Below are 20516 nucleotides of genomic sequence, written 5' to 3'. Positions count from 1 at the left end.
TTTCTCTAACCTTGTTCCATGCATGCTTCTATGTCAAGGAATGAAAAATTAGAACTGACACTGTGTGGATTATTTATATGGATGAAATCCCACCAGGCTTCTCATGATGTACTACAAGCACTTGCTATTCTGCTCCTCTGGCTCTAGGAAAACCAATTGCAGTTGACACGGTAATCAGTTGCCCCTGAGAACATGGTTCCTTTAATTTTTTTTTCAGAGCCTGTAGTGGAAAGTCTACGGAGCCTTGAGCACAGGGTCCAGCCCCTGAAATGTTGCTACTCTCCGTCCCTAAGACAAACACTAAAATCAACATCCGAAGTGGAGTCGTGGTTAGACTGAAGCTTTAGTTCACCCCCAAATAGGACTTTTTCTCTGTCCTTCAAGGGGACTTTAGCAGTAAGACAGCCAAAAATAATGGAGAGCCTGCCCCCAAAAGTGGAGCCTTAGGAAAAGAAACAGAGAAAAGTAAGTTCTTTAAACTTCTTTTCTTGATTATGAAAGTGATATATATCCAGTGAGGAAATTTGGTAAATAAAGATATAAAGAAGAAAATTAAAATTTCTTATCATTTCATCTACCCATATCCTTCTGATATATTTTTCTTTGAGTCCTTTGTATATTTTACAGAATGAAAACCTATTACATATACAATTTTGTGTCTTTATTTTGTGTCTTGATATATGTCATTATATTATGAATGTAACAAGTTTGATGATAACATCTCAAACTCATTGGGATATAAACATGCAATGCTTCTACATTTTCAGGAATTGTCTACTACTGTGCTATGTCAAATCCTCCCCTCTTGCTAAGAAAAAGACATCCCTGACAATATCTCAGTACAATTTTCAATAACATTCAGTTATTAAGATGGTCTCATTTTCTTTATAAGCCTAATGGTTCACATTAGAAAAAATTCAATCTCATAATCAATTGACTCCAAGCTCTCCTCAGATCTCCTCTTATACCCAAGGGGTGGGCTGGACTTGCAGCTTGTACCAGAAAGTAAAGGTGGGGTGGAGGACACAGCCTGTTCTTTCTCATATGTTCCCTGTCTCTTAACCATCTTTCTCCCCTGCTATAGAGGGAGATGCAGAGGACATAAAAGGAAAACAAACAGCAACAACAAACCCTGCTTACATGACTGCCTTGGCAATTTGCTGTCCCTCCTATTGGTCATTCTCACTATTCTAACTCTTAGTCATTGGGTCCATATGGATGGGTTGGAGACTCAACAACTCATACTGATGAGGACCCCATGTTTATATCTCCTTAGTAAAAAGCTACCAAATCAGTTCAACTTTTGTCAACTCTGTCAGTATTGAGAGACTCAAGACTGAGAATCAGATCTCTCTTAAGGCCAGCCACTGAAATGTTTAATTACTTTGTTTTCAACAGTTCTCTGCTTCTGCTGTAAATTTCACTAATTCCCAAGCATAAAAATCTCCATCAGTACCATCTAATCACAAAGGCATTTTAAAAACATCTTTTCATAACTGTTTTATTCTATCATATATATTACCATATTGTTAAACATTTAGGTTATTTCTATTTTTTATTATAACAATGTTGTGCTAAACATCTTTGTTCACATTTTGGGTATTTTCTTAGGATAATAGTTAATAGTTTTAAAGCATGCCTTATATTTTGGTATCTTATTAAACAGTGTATAAGCATTATTTATCATAGGATATAGGTTCAATTATTGGTGATACAAATATATAATTGAGTCTTTTATTAAATAATATTGAGTTCCTAGTATGACAGGCAGTGTTCTTATTCATTTCTACCTTGCTTGATGATAGTGGTGCACTGATAAATTCTGAAACTTGCTATGTGACCACAGTGAATGGGTGAAAGTAGGGCAGGACAATTCCCCACTCAGGCTGAGAAAGTTCCTTGGATGCTAACATGCTAGTCTCAGTCTGCAGCTGTTCCTTTCTTTCCAGAAAGAGAGTGTAAAGTGCAGGTTATGCAAAAAGTCATCAGGAAAAGTCCCAGGAGCTCATGACCTTTGAATAGGAAAGTCCAGGCCCTCTCCAAGGTGCTGAAACAGCAGCGCTCACTAAGGATGCACCATCACCTGCACTGTTTTTGGTCATCACCTCATCCTCTGAAGGATCAGCAGGACAGATGCTTTATCTTCTATTCACTGCTTAATTAAAGAAGAGAAATGAGCTCTTGAATTTCCCTCCTTTCTCCCGCTCCCAGGGCAAAGTGGCATTTAGTTTTAGAAGCAGCATTCATGATATCTGGGAGTGACTCATCCTTCCTGAGGGTGGGGAGTGGGAAAGGCTCCTAAGATATCTGGATATCCAGATATTATTATTATTAAGCTCCCTCTGTGGTTGGTTGCAATATTTCCTGTTTGTTTCTTAGTTCACTGACCTAAAACCAAACATACCCCATCACTGCTGACCAAGATCCAACCTGATGGTCAATGCCAGAGTCATGGAAGCTTCTACTTATGTGTGTGTTTTCTTGAAACTAGCCAATTCACAAACTTTGTGGGAAAATATAAAGGATAATGCCCCAGACCTTTGTTTTTTGATTTTTTTAAAAATATGTAACATATATTTAAAATTTATTTATTATAATTTGTTATACATGACAACAGAATGATTTCAATTCATAGTACACATATAGAGCACAATTTTTCATGTCTCTGGTTGTACACAAAGTAGTCACACCATTTGTTTCATACATGTACTTAGGGTAATGATGTCCATCTCATTTCACCATCTTTCCTACCCCCATTACCCTCTCTTTCCCTCCCTCCCCTTTGCCCTATCTAAAGTTCCTCCATTCCTCCCATACTCCTCCCCACCCTCATTATGGATCAGCATCCACATATTAGAGAAAAGATTCATCCTTTAGCTTTGGGGGATTGGCTTACTTCACTTAGCATGATATTCTCTAACTCCATCCATTTACCTGCAAATGTCATGATTTTATTCTCTTTTAATGCTGAGTAATATTCCATTTTGTATTTATACCACAGTTTCTTTATCCATTCTTATATGGAAGTAATGCCATGGATCTTAATAACGATCCCACATAGGCCCACAGGTCATCTCCCCCTTCTCAGTTTCCATCTGCTGGTGGATCTCCATAACAATATTTTACTTTTTAATATTTATAGTAAGGAAGGTCAAGGAGAAGTCAGTCATAGATGTCTCATTATCTATGCAACCTTGGTTATGTAACTTGACTTATATGAACATTCCCTTTCATACATCTATAAAATGGGGATGATGTTGTACACCTTGTTGAGCCATTTCAAAAATTAATTGTGACGATGTGTCATATATCCTGTCACAGTGTCTGACATGTTATAAACTCTCTGTAAGTTTTTTTAATCGTATATTAGACCAATGTTCATAGACCATGAAGAGAAAGAAATATTTAATTTAGAACAGAGTCAGAGACTCTCACCCTAGCACTTCTCACTTATTGGAAACTCAGCTGAATTCTGAGAACTTACATTGCTAATCTCCATTCATTGGTGGCAGATGGCAGGAATCGAGAAACTACCAACAATCTCGATCCCCTCTGTAGTGGTAGGTATTACACACAAAATATTTGAGAATAGGCCCTAATTTGGCATGATGTTTGTGATGATCTGTCTCACTGTCATAAATTGTGTTTCTGAATAGCTGTGAGTAAAAGAGAAATTTGGTTAATGTCTGAATGTGGAGTTGGTGGCTCTGGATGTGTAACCTCATTCTGTCATTTACCATCCTTGTGACAGTGCAAACCTCTTTGAACTTCAGTTTACTCATCTACAAGTTGGATATAATAACTTTTCTCTGACTCACAAGATTTTGGATATCAAATGAGGGAGTGATAGGTGTGTGCATCAAAGAAGGTGGAGGTTTGGTTGCTTTCATCTTTTTGGTTATGTTTTCCTCTGTTAATACATTCACCCAAAGAGATCCCTCTTCCATCTCCTCTAGACCTGGGGACATGGGCCCAGATGCTAAGTGGGCAGTTGTCTTATCCCTTCCTCTCATTCTGAGAATACCTCACAGCTGCTCCAGAACATTTATGTTCCAACTCTGTAGCATAATGCTCAGCCTCTGTGTGTCCCACATGAGGACAGGAATGACTGCAGGTAGAGACAAAAGAATGGTAATTTGTCGAGTCCTGATATGTGCAGGGGTCAGTGCTCAGCATACAGTATATATTATAATTTTAGATTTCAAACACCATTCCAAGATATGTGTTTTATACATACATGTTCATACATGTTTATGATATATATATATATATATATATATATATATATATATATATATATATATATATATAAAGAAAAACGAGGCAAAAATGCTAAGCAACTTGAGCATGGATATACATACAACTAGTGATTGGCTAGCATGGGATTGAAGCCCAGCTCTTCAGCTAGAGAGATCATAGACTATCAATTAGGTGATGATTTGCCCAATATTGTCATCTTATGGATGACAATCCTAATGGGTAGAGCAGTGATGTGACCTGCTCAACATCACACGATGATATTAACCAGATTAGGACTGGATTCTAAATCTCTGAATGGCCAAACTAACAGTTTTCCTTTGATGCGATCATGCCTGATGGTAGCACCTCGGGCATCAGTGAGGGACGGCAGTGGATTCTCATGGCCACAGGGCCCCTGACCCACCACAAGCACCAGGAAGCCTTGCAGCAGGTGGTATGGTAGTTCTTATTGGGCTGAATATCGACAGACTTTTCTACTCCCTTTGAAAGTATATCTCCTCAGAGAGCCCCTGCCAAGCCTTGCTGAAGCTTCCAGTGAGAATCTGAGGGGAGGAGGTGGAGAGAGGGGAGAATAGAAGAGAAATGAGAAGCAAGAGAGAGCAAAACACGGCAAGAAGAAAATCAATGCTCATTGCGAGCAGGTGGGAGCTGCGGTTGTGATGAATATTTACCGTGCAGCGGTCTAATGATTTTAGAAATGTTTTTTCCGACTGTACTGAGCACTTGTGGGATTGTTTTTCAAGAAATAAAATACATTAAAGCTTAGTCATTAAGAGCTTAAAGGAGGAGGGAGCGCAGGCTCCAAGCCCATTAGCACACCCTGTAGTTAAGTAAGGGCCTCATTCCTAATGCATTTTTAATTTATTCTGTTTTGTAAAATAAAACTTTAAACGGCTTCTTGTACCATCAAATTTGTAGGCAGCTCCCAAGCCTGTCCCCAGCCACCGAGCATAGCTGAGCTGCAAGGTGGCCCAGACCAGTCGTGGGTCCTAGAGTTCTGCTGCCCTAGCTTCCAGGTTGCTCTGCCAGGCTCACCTCCTTGCAGAAAGCCTGCCCAGTTTCTGCTTGGTGAGGCAGGGTCCAGTGCTGCTGGGTTTTTCCTGGAGATGGGAGGAAAGGCTGAAGGTGATCTAACCCCTTAGAAAACCTGTGGGCGGATAAAGGCAATGAGGCTCTGGGACCAGGGATCTGTAACAAGGAATGCATCCTCCCTGAGGACACTGGAGACCCCAGGAGAGCCTGCCTGACAAGGTGTGCAGTGTGAGCTCTGGAAATCTGTGAAGGAAGCACTTATTTTTGGAAATAAAAAACATTATAGTATAAATGATAGAATTAGGTAGAGAGGCAAAGACCATCCATGGAGCCCAGATTGATATTAAGTGAAGATTCACCTTCAGAGCCAGGTTAGCCTGACTCCAGAGCCCAGGTGATGGGGTAGGCAGGAAAAGGGTTACTAAGATGGTCATTTGAAGTTTCTTTTCAAATACTGCTTCTACAGTGAATTTTGAATGAGGCTTAAAACTTGCATTGCCTCCTAAAAAAGACAGCAAAGCTGCTTGTCTGAGCTACAGCTTACTAAGAGGATTTGGACTTTTCTATTTTTCTTCCCTATCTAATTTCTTCCTATAAATCCGCCCCTTTCTTCTTTCAGGTCTCTGCTCAAATATCGCTGCAGCAGAGAGGTCTTGCCAGACCACCCCCACCTCAAAGAGTCCTCGCCACCACCCAGGACACCCAGAACAAGGGGGGATACTTTCACCCTGCTTTTGTTTTCTCTGTAGCAGTTTTTCCTACCATATTTACTTGTATGTTTGCTTACTTTTAATCTCCCCTACTTGACGGTAAGCTCTGTGTGAACAAGAATTTTACCTCTTTTGTTAAGTCTAGAGGAGTACCTAGCATACAAGGGATGCTTGAAGAGTAACTGTTGAATGAACGAGTGAGCTTTCTAACCCTGGGGCCCATCTCTGTCGCTACAATTAACTGGTGGCGATTTGTGGGTGAGAGTCACTGACCATTCCCAGCTTGAGAAGATTGTACAAGTTAATATTTCCAGGAATAAACACCCTCAAAGTAGAGTCATGGATTCTCTGCATCCACAAGATGCTCCAAGATCAGCCAAATGATTTTAAAGATGAGGAAGCATCCCAGAGAGGTAAATGATTTTCCCAAAGTCACAAAGTTTATCAACCCAAGGCTCCTTATGACCAATCAGATTCTCTTTCCATACACCAGGCAAGCCAGCACCAGGGGTTGGGACCCTAATCTCTGACTGTATGTGGAGCATTTTCAGAGATCTACACATCCTCCTATTTTTAAGGGAAGCCTGGGTAATTTTGACAGTTGAGAAATGTTTTCAGGTTAGGAGAGGCAAGGGGCTGAGATCCTTGTTGAACCAGGCAGAGATATGCAGGCTCTATGCCCCTTATCCACCTCTGCTTGCTAAACTACCTACCAGAACCCACACTCCTGGCTGGCTGTGACCATGAGTCCAGTAGGAAGTTATTCTCTTGATATGATTTCTGAGGCTCAGGGGAGGACCCCTGCCTCCATATTTGTGTTTCCAGAGAGACTGAAGGTCCTCTCACTGAATACAAAACCTGCCACAACCACTTCCTGGGAGAAGGAAAAACACTCTGACTTGAAGTCCACTCAAAGGGATAAGTGACTAGCCAAAGATCACTCACAAGTGACAGGTGAGCGTGTTCATGGTGGTGGCGGGAAGAACATTTTCTCATGGAAAACCTTAATGAATGCCAGTTCCCCAGGGTTTCTTCTCCTGCCTCTCCATAGAGTTTGCTGTTGTGTCTGCCATTGTCACCCTTGAGCACCCAGGAGATTTCTGGCTGCCTCAGCAGAGCCACTTCCCTGGGAAGAGACTCCTAGATTTGCAATTAACTACGAGGAATAAATACACATTTGTTAAGCACTTGTGTGTCCAACAGTATGTCAGCTCCCTTCATGCAGTTCTTCAGCCATAGAAGACAAATGAGATTATTCCAATTAAAAGATGAGAAATCCTAGGCTCGGAGAGTTACATAAAACTTGAGCTGGTGTACAGACCTGACCCTCGGGCATCAGGTGGGGCTGCTCCTTGGACCCAGCTGACTTTGGCAGCTGGGTGGTGTGGGGCTGGCCTGGGCCTCCCTTTGGAGGTTTTCACTACAAGGGCCAGGCTCCACCTGGAAAGTCTCTCTGGGAGTCATTACAGGGCCCATTCTTCAAGGAGCCCATCTGTGGGCCTCAAGGAGGAGCACTGCCAAGAAAATGCTCTGAAGCAAAGCCATTCCTGTCCCTAGCTTGTTGCTGTCCTGGTGATCCATGAGGCCAGCTCAGGACAATATACCTGCCCCTGCTCTGGAAAGATGCATGGTAATGGGTTAGGTTCCCAGGCCTAACCTAATTACTGCTTTTAATCTTCATTACAGGGAAAGCAGTGGGCAGACCCTCAGTTTCTTTCCTGACACCAGGATGTGAATGTCAGCCTCAAGTACCACCTAGTGGGCTTCTCCTCTCTTTCCAGAGCCCCATGGAGATTATGCAAGAAACTTTCTCCTTTCCTTTCACACACACACACACACACACACACACACACACACACACACATCTCTTCTATCTTGACAGCCCTCCCTCTCCCCCGATCCCTGGTATTTTTTCAGCTTGGCTCACAGTTGTTTTCAGGATACCAATACCAACAAATCACTGTTTGATTTCCATGGCAACTTGCTGCACACGAGTTTGTTGATAAAATAGCCCACAAGTGCCTGATGTTGGTGGTAGTTGGGTGGGAGAAGTGGCCTCGGTTAGTGTCAGCTCTGGGAGCAGTGCTGCCTGATGGTGGGGCGTAGGTGCTAGAGAGACCTTTTGGCTCAGGGTCCAGCCTTGAGGGTTCAATTGTTTTGCAAGATATAGAAAAGCATAAATTTGGAGAAATGCAGCTTAGAGTAAGACAGCTGGAGCAGAGTAACTAAAAGACACTGGGTGTCACTGAGTGAGGAGCGGCTGAGGTGTAGTACCGAGTAGATATGAGAGGATAAAGGATTCAGTGAGACCAAAGAGAAAGTCCTGGATAACCCAACTCAAATTGGGAAGCAGCAACAGAATACCCACATCAGGGGGGTCCATCTGTAAATCAGCTTACCCATTTCTCTGCCTCTGGGGAGTCTCGCTTATAACTCAGCTCAGTTAGTCAGGATTCCCCTCTATCCTGGGAGGATACCAAGAAGAGAGAGATCCAGGGACCACTGGAAGCCATCAAGTCTAATTACTTAGTTGTTCATGTGGGGAGACAAAGACCCACAGAAAGGAAATATCTGAATGTCATCTGTGCCAAAGAAGGGGCTGGAGCTTAAGCTTTTGAACCTTAAATTCAATGTTCTTTTATTCAACAATTCCATTTATCTCCTCATTCATCCATCTATCCAACGTCCTTTTCTTAAAGAACTGGAGTTCTAATGTACTCTGAATCAGGACTTCTAAATGGATGATTTATGATTTTATAATCTGCTGGCCACTTATCTAATGCAGGTCCAAGGTACCTCCTAAAGGACTTTCTTCCCATCAATAGATAAAAAGGTAAGCAAAATGTGACATATATATGTGTGTGTGTGATATGTATGAATATTAGTGAAACATAAAAATTAATGAAATACACACGCCACAATGTGAATGACCCTTAAAAACACAAGATCAAGTGAAAAAAAAATCAGACACACTAGGTCACATGTGGTGTGATTCCATTAATATGAAATATACAGAATAGGTAAATCCAGAGAGATGGAAAGTAGATTGATGGTTGCCAGAGGCTGGGGGCTGGGAGAGGAATGAGAAATAACTATTTAGTGGATACAGAGTTTACTTTTGGGCTGATAAATATTTTTGGAAATTTGATATAGATGGTAGTTGTGTAACATTCACATACTTTTTTCTTTCTTCTTTCTTTCTTTTTTTTTTTTTAATTGAAATTTCCATTTCCTTCAGATCCTGGGCTGGGCTCAGCAGGGGAAGAAAATATATCCTCTGTACTGTAACCCAGAAGCTCATCTGATGAGCCCCAGGCCTCACGAACAGGGTGATTTTCCAAGAGAAATCAGACCCTATGATCAAGAAGGCCTTCTTGCAAGGGATCCTAACTCTTATGGGTCCTGTGGCCCAACCCCTGGGAGGGAGACGTGGTGGGCTTTCTCCCCATGGGTTCAGAGCCTCCTGAAGAGCCTCACCAGAGGCAAGGCTGAGGTAAACCAAGTGAGGAGAGGCTACAGACATTGAATTCAAACAGAAACCTGAATTTGAAAGCTCTCAACAGCTTTGGCTGCTGTCATTATTTTAAATAGATTTTTTATCCCTTATGCATTCAATTATTATCATTGTCACCAGCACATGGGGGAAATTTCAATGTGCCTGTTAAAAATGTCAAGTTTATTAGACACTCACTCAAAGCTAAGTTAATTTTGTTGTTTTGTTCTTCACTCCCCCCCCTACTTTTATATTTTATTTATTTATTTTTGGGCTGTGTGTGCGTGGCTCATCTAAACATATGGGCTAATTATGCTCCTCTGGTTTTAAAATACTTTAATGAATTCTGCAGAGGCTCTAGCTGGAATGAGTTCAAGAGGGGGGCAAGGTACCCCTGAAGTTGGAGGGAAGGGGGGTGTCTGCTGATTTTTGTCCAGGCTCCTGTGTGCTGGGTCGTCCCCCAGGGAGAATGTTTCTCTCCTCTCCAATCAATATAAACGGCAGGGATCCAGGCCTTGGAATTTAGGTTTCCATTTTCTTTTTGTTTTGGAGGAATTGCTTTTCCCTCCCTGACAAATGGTCTCCTCAGAAAGTTCAAATGAGTCATTATCAACCTCGGTCCTCCCGAGAGGCACCCAGTTTGACATCATACTCACCCACTTTGCGTGGTGACTTTTTCATTGTCCTTGTCTTTCCTGGTACAGAATGTTTTGGTTTGTTTGTTTTGTTTTTTTAAGCCTACTAAGAAGGAAAAGACTCAAGACATACTGTTCTTTTCTTGCTTTGGCCCAACACAAGTCAAAGGGTACTAAATACTCCCGAGGAACCTGATGATCAGGTACTTAAACCAAGGGCCAAGGGCCGTGTATGATGTCACAGATGTCACAGGTGCAAGTGCATCACCAGCCAGGTGAGGGAGGGGCATGCACCAGATGTCCTTCTCAGTAAACTCTCCAAGCACCAAAGCCTGCCTACAGTAGAGTTAGTAGCTTTATTACTTACTGCGTCTTCTCCAAGGGCCACACAATCCTTTGTTCATCAATATGGAAGACTGAACTCCCAAGATCAGCTCTTGGAGAGGAAATCTGTGACATTGGGATGATTCATCAGATGCCAATTCTCTATTTTAGGTCCCTCTGGAAATCATGGCTTTTCTCTGTGTGTGTGTATGTGTGTGTGTATATGTGTATGTGTGTGTCTGTGTGTGTGTGTGTATTAGGGGGAGCTAATCTAAAATTTTTTTCTCATTTCTTAAATTGGAGGCAAGTTAATTTAAGAACTTCAACCTTTTCTTTTTTTTCCTTTAAATTAAGTTCCAAAGCTATGAACTTTACTAAGTTAGCTGCATCCCACATGTTCTGGCATGTAATATTTTTGTTATCAATAATTTCTGAATTTTAATTTTCATTATGATGTTTTTGATCTATCAGTTGTTAAGAAACATGTTTCCATTTCCCCAATGTTTGGTATTGTACTATTTCCTTTTTCATTCCTGATTTCTAACTCAATTGCATAATTGTCAGATAATGTGATCTCATAAAATTAATATTTCTTAAGACTTGCTTTATGGTCTTAGCAGCTACTCCATTTTTCGTAAATACTCCATGGTTCTTGGGGAAAGTGTATTCACCATTTAACAGATGCAATATTCTACATGCATATGTGTCCATTCAATTAATCTTTTAAATGTGTTGTTCAGGCCTTCCTAATCATTCTGCTTGCTGGATCTATAAATTACCTAGACAAGTTATGTCAAAATCTCACATTTTATGAAGGGGTTGTCAATATCCAGCAGTTCCATCAAACTTAGCATTATATATATTGAGGCTATGTTATGAAATGAATGTATACAAGTTTAGAATTATTGTATCTTTCTGGTGATTTGAAACTTTTATCATTGTATAGTAATACTCTTTGTATTAGTTAATGTTTTACCTGATAATGCATTTAATCTACTATTAATAAGGCTTACCAGCTTTTAATTGTTAATACTTATATCTCTTTTCATGTTTTCCACTTTAAATTTTTATCTTCTTGCATTGAAAAAAACCATTAAGTTGAATTAAAAACTCTGGCCTGGCAATCATTTCTTTTTAATGGAAGAGTTTATCAATTTAATTATTGTGATTGCTGATTATTTTTAGGCTTATTTCTACCATTTTATTTTATGCCTCCTATTTGTCCTATTCCCCCCACCACCACCGTGTGTGTGTGTGTGTGTGTGTGTGTGTGTGTGTGTGTGTGTTGCTGGGGATTGAACCCAGGGTCTCAAGCATGCTAGACAAGTACTCTTAAACTGAGCCACATCCCTAGTCCACTCAATTCCTTTTTTTCCTATTTTTTCCTACCTTTTGCATTGATTGAAATACTATTAATATTATTATTGTTACAGTTTTTCTCTTACTAGTTTGAAAATTGCTTTATGTTTCTTTTATTGTTTACTCTAGTTTAATCTGTAGATTTAATGTCTAAAATTAGTTAATATTTTTATCTTCCAAATAACTTGAGAATTTTAGAATGCTTTTGAGTATTTTGAGTTATAGCTGTGCATAACCTTAAAATCCAGAGGTGATCATTCTTGCTTTATACAGTCAACATTTATTTAGGTTTGACTCTGTATTTCCAACCTCATATCTCATCATCTCTTCTTTGTTTTAGACTTTCCAACTGAGATCTTTCTGCCTAATGTATATTCTTTAGACTGTTAGTGAGAGTCATTTATCTGAAATGCACTTTTTTTTTTTATCCTTGTTCTCAAAAAATGATTTCACAAGGAATGGAATTCAAGTCATTCTCTTTGCACGTTGAAGATATTAATAGACTGTTTTCTGGCTTCTACTATTGCTGTTGAAAAGCCAGTCATTGATCTAATTACCTTTGAATGTCATCTTTCTCTTTGATATTTAAAAAATTAAAGTATAAATATTCCTTACTTGAAAGTACATGAATCATAAATGTACAGTCGGCTGAGTTTTTACAAAGTGAATATACCCATGTAGTGATGGCTGTGATTTAAAGGCTCAGTCATTACCCATCTCTCCAAAGATAAGTACTGTTTTATATCTGGTTTCATAAATAAGTTTTGTCTGTTTCTGATCTAGCTTTTTTTTTCCTTTTTGTCTTTTGTGTTTTTCAGATTTGCTCAGATTTGCTGAGGTGAAGATTTCATTTTACATTCTTGCTCAGCATTTTTTGGAACTCTTGGAACTGAGTTTTTATGTTCTTTAACAATTCTGGAAAATTCCTACTCGCCAACCCTTTCTCCAATGCCTCTTCCTCATTTTTTTTTTTTTTGTTATGGTTCCAGTCGAGCAAGGAAACCTCATAATTTCTTACCTTGTCCTTCTTTAGTTTATACTATTTATCTTTTCTTTGCTTCCCTGGGCTATGTTCTGAATCTGTCTTTCAATCCATCAAGTCCTCCTTCAGCTGTGTCAAAGCTACTATTTAACTGTGCAGTGAGTTAGCATCTATTATATTTCTCATTAAAATTCTATTTGCTCTTTTTTCAAACAAGGCCATTTGCAATAGTTACTTTTTCTTTCTTTTTTTGGTTTCATTTTCTCTTTAAATTATTTTTTTACTTGTATATAATAATCTTTTTTTTTTTTTTTGCTCAGTATTTTCAAGTTTCTTTTTTATTTGTGGAAGCCCATTAAGAACATTTATATTCTATTTCTGACAGTTCTGATATCTGAAATACTTAGAATTCTAACTCTACTATGTATTGTTTTGGGGTGGACTTGACTTATAGCATTTTGTTTCCTTACATGTCTTGTAATTTTTTATGATAACTTCATGTTGCTGGAACTTCATCTGGGGAAATTATTTGAAGCCTCAGGTGAAACTGCATTCTTCCAGGGGTGGGGGGGAATGTGTGTTAGTATTTAGCAGTTGAACCAACCCAAAGCCATTTGAAATCATTTTTTTTTTTTGCCTGAGGATTTGGACCATAAATGGTTATACATATCAGGGAAGAGTTTTTCCCTCTTCCCAATATTAAATTAAGACCTACACACAGGGCTGAGGCTGGGGCTCAGTGGTAGAGTGCTTGCCTAACATGTGTGAGGCACTGGGTTCAATCCTCAGCACCACATATAAATAAATAAGAAACATGAAGGTATTGTGTCCATTTATAACTAAAAAAAATTTTAAAAGAAGACATGTTCCCTTGTTTCTCCCCTCTGCATAGTGGTTTTTAAATTTTTCAATATAATTTTAGAATAGTTTTAGACGTACAGAAAAGTTTCAGAGAGAGAGAGAGAGATCGATCCACATATTTTGCATCTAGTTCCCTCCCTGGTTAATAGCTTACATTTGTATGGTATGTTTGTCACAGTCAACAGAACAATGTGGATAGATTATTATGAACTAACTTAACTCAGATTCTTTTTGTGTCTTGTTTTGTTTTTACCTGTGTTCTTTTACTGTCCCAGAGTCCCATGTCGGATACCACATTAAATTACATCATGACTTTGAAGGCTCCACTTGGCTGTGATAGTTTTAGACTTTCCTTGGTTTTTGATGATCTCAGGTATTTTATAGACTGTCCCTTAATTGGGATTTGTCTGATGTTTCTCTCACGATTAGACTGGAGTGGGTTTGCATGAGGAAGGCCAGAGAGTGGCTTTATTTCTATTCACTCCTTCACAGAGGATAGAGCCCTTTGTTGTCTCAGCTTTATGCAATCTATATTATTAGCTTGCATACCGTGATTGAGCTTAAGGCTTTATCTCCTGGTTTCTGAGTCCCTCTGCGGTCACCAAGATAGAAGGTTAGAGTCCCCAGGGTTTGGCAGATATGCCAAGGACAAAGAGTTGGCTGAGGCTCTTCCTTACCTCCTAGGGTCTTGGCTTTCACTCAGCTTTTGGCCTTTACACACCCTTACTTTATGACTAGTTCAGCAACCCACATAAGAAGCCGTTCTTATGTCATTCATCCTGCTTTTTGTATTGTTTTCATTGGGACAGTTATTCAGGGGACCATCGTGTAGGAAGGGAATGCTCCCAGAAGCTTCTCTGACCTTACTTAAAGCTTCAGCCTCATGTTTCACCACATTTGTTCAAGGAATGTGTGTTGAGCACTTGTTATGGAGCTGAGCATTTTGTGAGGCTCTAAAAGAACAAGTGTTCACCTCTGTCTTTATGTCTTTCGACTCCTGGGACCGTCAGGGAAATAGCATGTGCTAGAACCGCACAGCGAGGAAGCTAAGAGGAAGGAGCGGTTGGAGCCTGCGGAGTGAAGAGGAGAAGGCTGGGCAATGAGGCCACAGCGGTGGGCAGGGATCAAGCCGGGGAAGCCTAACACTAAACATGTTCGACCTTATCCTAAGAGCTCCGGGAAGCCCCTGAAGGGACTTCCATTCAGAAGCGAGATGGTGATTTAAGGGGATTTCGAAAAAAAAAAAAAAAATTTCTCCAGTCCTAGAAAAAAGGCATTGGCCTTTGGATTGAAAGACCAGCGAGGAGGCTGTTGCCACGGTCCAGGTGATCCAGGGAAGTGAAGCAGTAGAACCCGGGAGGTATTCAAGAGATAGAATGGACAGGACGTGGTGCTGATTTGCATGTAAGGAACAAGGGATGAAGCAGATCAAAGATGATGTCCACGTCTCTGAAGAGGGCAATTGAAGGGGTGATGGCAGGGCCATTACTTGAGAAATGAACCCTGGAGCAGAGGGCACAGTTTTGTGGAGAAAGGCTGTGAGTTTAGTGTAAGATATTTACTTGAAGGTACCTTTAAGGCATCCAGAGGAGGGATCAGGTCATTACTCACCCAGGAGAGGGCTCTGGGGAACCTGGACTCATGGGACTCTTCCTGTGATCTCCTAAATGCTGAAAGAGGGTGTGTCTTGGCCTGGAATGTATACAACACAAAATTACTATGAGTCCTCTCTGGGGTCTGACCTTATTGGAAGCTGCCTTTCTCCTCCTGCTTGGTTACCACTCCCTGTCCATACCTCTCTGCTCAAGTCACCGTATTCCTGTTGATCATCCAATGTACTATAAACCTTCTTGCTTCAGGACCTGTGCTTTAGGATAAAAATCCCCAACACTTTACAAGAATCCTTTATGTCACATGAATCCGATGTCGAAACTTATGGCCTATCACACCTCAGAGCACCCTGGAGCCCTCTTTCCTTTTAGCAAGGTGAGCTAATTGATGGCTGCATGTAGACAGCTGAGAATTGCTGGGGGCAGAAGTAGGAGGGCACTGGGCTTTGCCAAAATCTGAGTTAGGTGGGAGGGCTGCTAGGAAGCCCTGGCTTGACCCAGGGGGGAGGTTTGAGTATTCCTGTATGGGGTAGTGGAGGGGACAGCTGGGAGGACACAGGACCCACACCCAGGCATCTCTCTGATCCTTTTACATGGGCAGGCTGTGGGTCAGCAGGCACAAATGACATGAGATGGGTCCAGAGACTGGAGAAGCAGCCTCCACATGGTGAGGTGGAGCTCTTGACAGCACTGAAGCTCTGGAAATGATTCTCACTTTGAGTTCCATCATCTACTGGAGCACTTACTTGTATAAAAATCAACAAGAAGCCCTCAGAGCAGTCGTGGCAAGAGGGTCTGTATTCCCCAGGCAGGATCCCCATGGCTCACGGGAAGTGAGGACAAGAAGAGGTCTCGGCAGGCTTGGGGCAAAATGCTTGACCCCATCCTCCCACCATCTTAACTCACTTCAGAGTCCAGATGAGCCTGTTCACTCAACATTTAGAGGGCACCTGTCTCACGCTGGGCACTGTGGGATACAGAGAGAGTTCAAACAGAAGTCTGTCCTTCTAGGAAAACTAGAGGGGGGGTAAGACAAATGCCCACATGGAGGTGACAGATCAGGACAGAACAGATGCAATGATAAAGACAGAGTTCCAAAGAAGTTTAAGGTTACTATAGACCATCTCACCCCACCCCTTCCTCTTCTGTTAAGCAAGTGTTTGTTGAGTCCAAGTGGGCAGAGCTCAGAAGTGTGGGCACTGGGCAGACTGCCTGTGATTCAATCCCCTACTTGTGTCACAACAGGGAAGTTACTTCCTGTGTCTATGCCTCAGTCCTCTCATTTGAAAATGGAGGGCAGTATCGACAGCATGCAATTTATAAGCTAACACAGGTAAAGTGCTCAGAATGGTTCCTGGGATGTAGCCAAGCTCAGGGCCAAATGTTAGTGAGGATGGCAATGATAATACAATGCTGGTGACAGGGACAGGCATTAGGGATGCAGCCAGGAATACATTGGACAGGTGAGGTCCCCAGTCTCCTGTTGCTTCCAAAATTGGGCAAAAGAGGGAAAGAGGAGTAGAATGTTTCATGGAGAATCTTGCCTTGAACCAAGCAGGTGTAGGAACTGTGTAGAATTCCAGCAGTTTCCAGCCAGAGCAAATGGTGGGAGGTGAGAAGGAGGGAGTAACCTGTGGAGAATGGTGACTGGCGTCCTGTCAGAAACACGCCAAGGTGTTAGGACCTGACTGCGGTCCAAGCCTGTGTCCTCCCCAGCCCCCTTTCTTGCAGTGGGAACAGCAATTAATGATGCAGTTGAGAGCCGATTCTTCATCTGGGACAACTGATTAAGGACTCACTCACCCTTGTCCGAGGCAGCAAGCATTCACTTACCATGGAAGTAACATACTGTGAAAGCCACTGACCCCCACACCCCAGCCTGCCAACTCCAACATAGAATGAGACATGGAACTCAGTCATCATCCCTCCCCACCAGGGCACTACCTTCCCTGTGGGCTGCCTGAGACAGGAATGCTCTCTGTGGGCTCTATATGGGCTCTCCACCTTCACCCCTGGGAGAAGCCCTGGTTTTCCCACCCTCTGACGTCCTCCCTTTCAGATGCAGCCCAGGGTTGGGTGGTAGCAGAGGCTTTGAATTCAGACTGGCCGGCATTTGCACCCTGACGGCAGGGTCTGGTCTAGAGCAAATCTCTGAGCATCAATGGCATCGTTGAAAAATAGGGATAATAATAGCACGGCACGGGCTAGCTCTGAATGTCAAGCACATAAACACATATGGAGAGCATGGTGTAGAATAGATGCTCACTCTATGCCAGCTTCCTCTCTCTTCCTCAGGGTTCTGAGCCTCCTGGGCTTCATCTGTGTTCTGTCAGCTAAATCACCCTTAGACTTACTGTCAGTGAGGAACAGGTCCTTCTGTTTCTCAGAAACAAAGGAAACTACCAGCGTTTAGGTGCTCTCTCCTTCTTTCCCCAGGAGGCCTGCCAGTCCCTGGCAACCTGTGGCCCATGTCAGGGTGGAGGCACAGGAAGCAGGAGTGGCCACAGGGGCGAGATTTACCTGGGGCAAAATGGCTAAATAGGAAAAATTATGTCCCACCTCACCCTCCTAGTTCCCATGACAAGGTTTTTCTTATGTTCCTCTTCCTTGGAATCTGGAAATGATCTCGATGGTTTTTAAATCTCGAAGACTAACTGATTGAAATGAATTGATTTGTTATTCCTCCCTAGGACACTCCTCACTCGGTAGAGCAAACTGTCCTAAAGAAAAACACTAGGTGGTTCTGAAGGTGTTCATGCTGGATGACCCTGAGGACAGGACCATCTGGGTCTCCCAAGAGCACCCTGGGTGAGGATGTTTCTTATACATGAAAGGGAGCTGCAGGGGGTCCTGCCCACTGACCAGGAGCTACTCCTTCAGGCATAATTCCCACCTGGTAGACACCACACAACAGGCCTTGCAGGCTCCTGCCTCAGGACAAGTAGCCGCTGCACTCTGAGATCTGCAGCCCTGTTTGCATGGAGGTGGTGTTTCCGGCAGGCCACTCCTGCCCTGCGATGGACACAGCAGGAATATCCAGGTGGACTCAGTCCTGTGGGCTGTTGACTATTTTACCAGCTCACTTTGGCTCAAGGACTCCCTGGTGGCTTTACCCAACCTTTCTTAGACTTCTTGAACCTAGGATGCTTCCACCCAATCTTCTCTCCCTTGCTCCTTCACTGGGGCCGATTTACATCATTGTCTGACAGATCTCCAGGCCATGCCAACTCCCAGCTCCTTACCTCCACCATTGCTACCATTTTCTTTCACATAAGCACTTTCTGAAATAAAGTTAAGGTTGCACCTTCAACCTTAAAGGACCTGGACTAACCACGCCCCTTTGCGGGCAACACCTTGTTACTGCTGTATGTCTAAAACTACTCATTTTTATTTAAAAAAAATTTTATTTCTCTCTCTCTCTCTCTCTCTCTCTCTCTCTCTCTCTCTCTCTCTCTCTCTCTCTCTCTCTCTCGTTGGTGGTAGAGGGAATCCTGAGGATTGAACCTAGGGATGCTCTATCATGGAGTTACCTTCCCAACCCTTTTTATTTTTTGAGACTGACCTCAAACTTGAACTTAAGATTCTTCTGCTCATCCCACCGAGTTACTGGAAGTACAGGTGTGCAACACTGCCTAAGGCTTAAACCTTCCCATTTTTAATGTGCTTGAACTTTACTCTTTAGCCAATGGGCCTGGTGAAGGGTTCCATCAAATGTAACTAGGAGGTAACATTTTCTAGTGTGTTTTTAGGAATCTTGGACAAAACACAAACAAAAACAAACCAGGTAGTGCAGAAGAAAATTTATCCGGCATATGTAGACCTTACCTGACTTTGATAAACTATATTTTTCTTTCAACAGTTAAGAAATGTTCACTCTTACAGTGCATAATGCTCTAAAAACCCAAATAAAAACAAAAGCAAAGGTATTTTTGGTCTGTGGGGTAAAGTATTTAAGATGTGGTATAAAGTGTGATAGGGAATAAAATAATTTGATGAGTATACGAGCATTATAGAATCTATTATAGAAATATGTTGTGTAAATAAATTAGACATCATTTGAGGTCAGTTCCCTGCTCTTCCTTGGTATGCCTCCCAGATAAGCTTCCTTATGGTTGTGAGACAGCGAGGCTGAGGCCAGAAGCAGAGGGTGGACATGGGTGAGAGGTAAGCTCTTCTGCAAAGAAAACCGGAGGTAGTCTTGGGGTGGGAGTGAGGCACTGGGGCTTTGACAGCCAGGAGCCGCTGAACAGATGTGCATAGACATAGAATTAGCAGCCCCAGCAGCCATTCCACTGGTTTCTGGGTTGTATGGATCAGCTTGCCGATGTGTAGGTGCAGTCAGAAGCCAGATATTAAATACCCAGCTGGAAGATCATCTCCTCCTCAAAGTCTCTCTGATCTTCCAGTTCAAAGTGTTTCTGGCTGCCTCCTCCTCACTCGTTGCCTTGCATGACATGACCACTCACTGCCTTGTACTATCATGCTTCGTGTCTGGCTTTTCTCGAATGCTCAGCTCTTTGCTCCTTGAGAGCCAGGATTATACCTGGTCCTTCACTCAAGACTGGCACAATGACTCCTTTGGTGCAGCTCACAGCAGAGAGGAAATCAGAGGGGCAAGCAAAAATCCACCATGCAAAACAAAAAAACAAAACAAAAAACCCTGCAAGGTCTCTGAGGATTTGCAGCTGCCAGCATTGACCCTCCTTCTAAATCTGAAACCTGGAGAAAACTTGAATATCACCAATGAGAATGCTATTTGCTCTTATGAGCTGTATTTTTTTTCGTCCAGCTTTGTGTTGTAATTAATTGTCTGGTGAGTCCTTGGATAGGATGACATTCAGATCTGTTTAGACTAATGCATTGTTGTTGCTTGCAAATGATACTGTTGCCTCCAGTTTAATGAGTAGATCCTAATAGACTCTTATGGACATTCGATTCTGCAACAGGGAAGGTGACACTGGCAGCCTTTCTTTTCTGTTTTTGTTTTGCTCCTAATAGCTTCCTGGCCCTGTACCAAAGCTTAGGAAGCTCTGGTCTTAGGTAACTGTTGGAAAAGTCTACCTTCCAGCTAGCACCCTGCACTTGGGGCAGGAGAGAACCTGAGGGAAACATACTCGTTCCTTCTCCTGCAACACCCTGGAGGTGCAGGGTGTTTGTGCTTCTAAATGTAGAGATTCCATCGAGAACTTAAGTTCAAGAACCTATTACTTTATGAAATAGGGCTGTTCTAAAAAGTTGCAGAGAAATCTG

This window comes from Marmota flaviventris, chromosome 10 (genome assembly GCF_047511675.1).
Source record: "Marmota flaviventris isolate mMarFla1 chromosome 10, mMarFla1.hap1, whole genome shotgun sequence".
In the NCBI taxonomy this organism is placed as follows: Eukaryota; Metazoa; Chordata; class Mammalia; order Rodentia; family Sciuridae; genus Marmota; species Marmota flaviventris.
The sequence above is the reverse complement of the archived record's forward strand: the minus strand, read 5'-3'. Positions refer to the sequence as shown.